Source organism: Cynara cardunculus, assembly GCF_001531365.2.
Source record: "Cynara cardunculus var. scolymus isolate 2C chromosome LG 4, CcrdV1, whole genome shotgun sequence".
In the NCBI taxonomy this organism is placed as follows: domain Eukaryota; kingdom Viridiplantae; phylum Streptophyta; class Magnoliopsida; order Asterales; family Asteraceae; genus Cynara; species Cynara cardunculus.
This window is the reverse complement of record NC_037531.1, coordinates 3,841,528-3,846,210: the sequence shown is the minus strand read 5'-3', so window position 1 is coordinate 3,846,210 and position 4,683 is coordinate 3,841,528. Positions and strand designations below refer to the sequence as shown.

General features: G+C 34.9%; 1 long non-coding RNA gene across 1 annotated transcript; it reads right to left on the bottom strand.

Moving 5' to 3' along the window:
- Nucleotides 1-1,383: 1,383 nt before the first annotated feature.
- LOC112510751 lies at nucleotides 1,384-3,283 on the bottom strand. The gene is made up of 3 exons (XR_003069051.1): nucleotides 3,224-3,283; nucleotides 1,720-1,903; nucleotides 1,384-1,616 (listed from the first exon to the last, which is right to left on the bottom strand). It is a non-coding gene; the product is annotated as an uncharacterized LOC112510751 (long non-coding RNA).
- Between the last annotated feature and the right edge of the window lie 1,400 nt (nucleotides 3,284-4,683).

Here is a 4,683-nt window from a genome sequence, read left to right as displayed (position 1 = left end):
ATAAGATTGATTCCTTGTTTTTCTTTCTTGTCAAATTCTACTGTGATATTATCCAAGGATTTGTTAAGTTTATCTAACTCATATTTGGATTCATCCTTAACTTTTTCTATCTTTTCTTTATATTCTCGATGCAAAGTTTCATTACATTTCACATTGACATAATTCTGAAGTTTAAAGTTCTTTTCCAGCTCGGCATACTTTGCTCTCAATTCTTGATTCTCCTTCATAAGAATATCTGCCATTTTAAAAAAAATTGATTGATCAGATAAGGATCTATGCAGTGAAATCAGATAAAAGAAATATGAACAGTTAAGCTCAAAAGGAACAGAAAAAACACAAACACTGAAAAACTCACACACAAACAAATATACAATGATCCAAAAAAAATCTAAACACAAATGAACTAAAAAACCAAAAACACAACAAAATTAAGCCGAAGAAAATAATGTCCAAGTCCAAAACAACCGAGAAACATAAATTACTTGACTAAGACAAGCAAGTCAAATTAATCTGCTACACGATTTACACTTTACACTTCAACAAACAGATACTAATACACTATGATCAAATCAATCCAGAACTGAGTCTTGCACAGATGCTTCCTGTTGAAAACCTTGCTCACAATGCACTTTAGTATGAAATTTACCCAGTCTCTGTTTGTGCTTCGTTCTGAATACCAAAATAACCTGTTGTGTATTACTAAACAACCAAGACAAATTCTGAAATGTGTCAAAATAGAAAGTTGCAGTTAGTCAAGAATCAAGGATAGAAGTATTGCTGCTGCTAGAATCTTAACAGTCCTCAAATCCACAAACACAGTCACAAAACACAAACCTGAACTTGATGTACATACAACAGTAAAACCCTCACAAATATTTAACAACCATCCTAATCTGTACAAGCTTAACAGTCTTTGAATACTGTCAAAACAGCTTTGGAAGAATCTGTCAAAGCAAAGTGTAATCCAACAGTTTTCTTTAACACAGGCTGCTGCACACTGTTGTAGTTCTTGCTGTTACAACTCAGAAACAAACCTGCACACTGTTCTAGGCTTTAGTGACTTATAACAGCAAGTACCTGCACTACCTGCACACTTTGCTACTGCTATTCTGTTTTAGAAGTTGCTGCTGCAGTTTTGTTTTGAAGATGCTGTCTGTGTATGATATTGAACAACAAACAGAACAAACACACAACATAATTAATTACACAAACAACCTGTTTATGCACACAGTCACTTGTTGCTTATACTGCTGTTACCAACACATCACAAACAGTTGCTGTTAAAACAGACTTCTTTTTATACTAACACTAGCACTACTGTTATAAACCTTGAGTTGCTGTTGTTTCAAACCTGCACAAACCTGCAAGTTGTTAAGACTTGTGAGTTTATGGTGTCACTAGCATCATCAACAATCGATGTGAGTTCCTCCTCGTGGACGGCAATGGAAATACTCAACAATTGTGATAACCAATTGTGAGTTTGTTGTCAAAACAGTTTGAGTTGCTTTGCTGCTGCTATTACACATAAACCAATTGACACAGAAACCTGCTGTTACAACCTGTTTTGCTGTTGTTAAACTTGCTACTTAAACTTTAAAGAATTCCGCAGCAGCAACCTGTCTTGAGTTTAAACAAAACAGCAACTTAGAACTGAGAATTGGAGACAGTTCAAAATCAAAACAGTCACCAAACAGCTGTTAACCAACAGCCACAACAAACCTGTTAAGAGCAAACCACTCAAAACAGACCTGTGACGCTTGTTACTGCAGCTAAATCACTCAAACAGATTGCTTTCTGTCGGTTTCTAAATTGCTCAAGCCAAAACTGCACACTACAAACTGCTTAAACTGTCCAAACACAAACGATGTTGCTGTTGTCACAATGTTGTTGCTGCTGCTTAAAACTGCACCCAGATATACAACAGCAAACACATTACAAACTCACAAACACAGTTTCAATTTGCACACAGATTGTACCTGTTGCTGTTCCAGTACTCAAAAATTCCTTAAACAAACAACAAGAACAAACAGCTAGAACATATCAAATCTAATTAATGTTGTTTCATTCAGTGCTAGAACAAATCAAATCTGCTGTTTCAGTGCTATAACAAGAAATTATTAACCTCTATTTGAACCGTATCAGAAATCTTACAGACAACAGCATGCACAACCTGTGTGTTTAAGCTTTTCTTTGTGAATGTGTTAGTTGCAGTTTCAAATCAAGGTCTGCGTCTGTTACAGTCCTGCATGAGTTCCTCACAAATCTACAGTCCTTTCTTCTTGTTCACACACACAATGTTGTTGCTGTTAAACTATTCTGCTCAAACAACCTTTTAAACCTCCTTCGAAGAATATACTCAACAGTTGTTCAGAACATTGCAACATTGAAAGAGCTAGTAATAGCTTGGTTATTTCAGATAGATTACATCCATCTGCTAACCAAGACTACTGTGCCACATTTGCATCATCTCACCATATGAATTTTCACAAGACTCTCTTCTCCACAAACACAGCACAAATCAAACAATAGCACTCTAAAACATATTTTAAGTAGTCTTGAAGACTCTAAACAGCACAAAATAACAGCAAACCAACAATCAACCAATCTGCTTAGCAGTTCACTGTTGAGCAGTTCACTCTTGACAGATTAGTATAAACCTGACATAATGAATGATAAACCTGACAAGAGTGTAAACCTGACAGGACTCTCAATCGATTAGAAATGCTCAAATAAATCTCACCAATCTCAATCGATTTTTGATAGGTTATTGAACAAATTACCAAATTTAATCAAGAAACAACGAATAATGAAGAATCTGGGTAAATGAAATCAAGCGGATTAGAAGTCTGCTCAAAATTCTTCGATGCACAACAAGTTCTAAACCGGACAGAATACTCAGATTTAAAAATGGATGTGAAATTGAAYGGTTTCTAAATCCGGACAGAAAGCTTTGRTTAAAAAATTTCTAAGTCATAAMCCGATCAAGWGTAAAACTTAAAYCGGTCAAGTCCTCTCAAGACTATACTTAAACCGGTCAAGTCCGCTCAATGTTAAACCTAACCCGCTCAAAATTAAAAAACAAGACTTACCTGATTTGAAATAATCCGATGAAATAATGTGAGGTTTAGTGTAAACCTCTCAAAGCTGTGAAGAATCTGCTCAAATGGTGTGCGGTGTATATGAATACCGCTCAATATATCAAGGCAAGAGTTGATCGGTTTACCTCTCCGCTCRTTCTCCGCTCAAGTGATGTGCGGTGACGATGAATACCGCTTGAAATCCGGTGATGCTTTGTGAGGATTAGACTTGAATCCTATGATGCACAATGAACAAACCGGCCAACTGTCTTGCTGTTTATCCCTTATCTGCTCAACCAAAATCCAATTGATTTAGAATAGGACGTGTTATGAATTGTTTAATATTGGGCTAATAAAATGGGCTTTTGAAATGGGCGGTTTAACAAAAAATAACAAAACTAAAATATTAAAAACAAATCAAAACTATCAAAAACACAAAAACAAAAAAAATTTAACAACAAAATGGATCAAAAACACTAACATTTAAAAAAAATCAAGAACACGAAAAAATTCAAAAACACAAAAATCTGATTAAATCTTGATAAAGATTGATCAAATCAGAAAATTTTGTGAGTAACAAAGATTCACAATACAATTTCGAGCATTTTGATCATTTTATAACATGAAAACACAAGATTTTTTATGAAAAATCGAATCAAACAGAAAGAAAAATCAAGAACACGAAGAACACCAAAAAAAATTCAGAAAAAAWTCACTTATCTTTTCGATTTCTTMATCTGATTTCYTGCATTCCGGCTCTGATACCAATTGTGTGTCCGTAATCACTGATCAATTCTTCATTTCATCACAACAATCATGGCAGAATCTTGATATTGCATTAAGATCATCAAGAACACATATATGAATATTGAGAGGAAAAGTCAATCCTCTCAATTCTGGTCAAACCTTCTATTATGTACGTATGTATTACRATAAGCTCTCTCTCTACTCTAATTACAAAGACTTAACCATATTTATATGGTCAAACATACAAAGACAAGTCAAACCTATAAGAAAAGTCAAACACGCTGACTTTTTACAATTATAGACTATTTATAAACTTTCAAGACGAATACAATTAATACTGATTTCTCAGTCCTAACAAAGACAATTAAATCTTTGATGTACTTCAGAAAATGTTTCATTTTTTCCATAGAGAAAGCTTTCTTATTGTCTTACTAGATTTATCTTCCTCGATTCTTGTACCTGAGAGGTACGTTCATATTTAACACAAAGAGTGTCCTACATGGTTTTCGAGGTCCCAAGCTTCATCACAAAGTGATAGACCTCATGAGGAAGAGACATGGCTATTATAGATCTCGCTCGAGTATCTATAGCCACCTTCTTCTTGTCTTCATCACTCCACTGATGAGGGAGCTTAGGAATCTGCCGTTCAAGAATCGCGGTAGTCATAGCTGTTTCAAGAACATCCAGAGATATAGCATATGGAAAATAAGGTCCATTCTCTATATAATTTGGGATCTCAAGATCCACACCTTCCAAGAAAAAAGACGTTCGATTCTTCCAGAGACTAAAGTTGTCTCTTAAAAATCGGGGAGGTTTGGCAAGGGAGCCATTATCGTGAAAGTTTGTGCTTGTGTTTTGC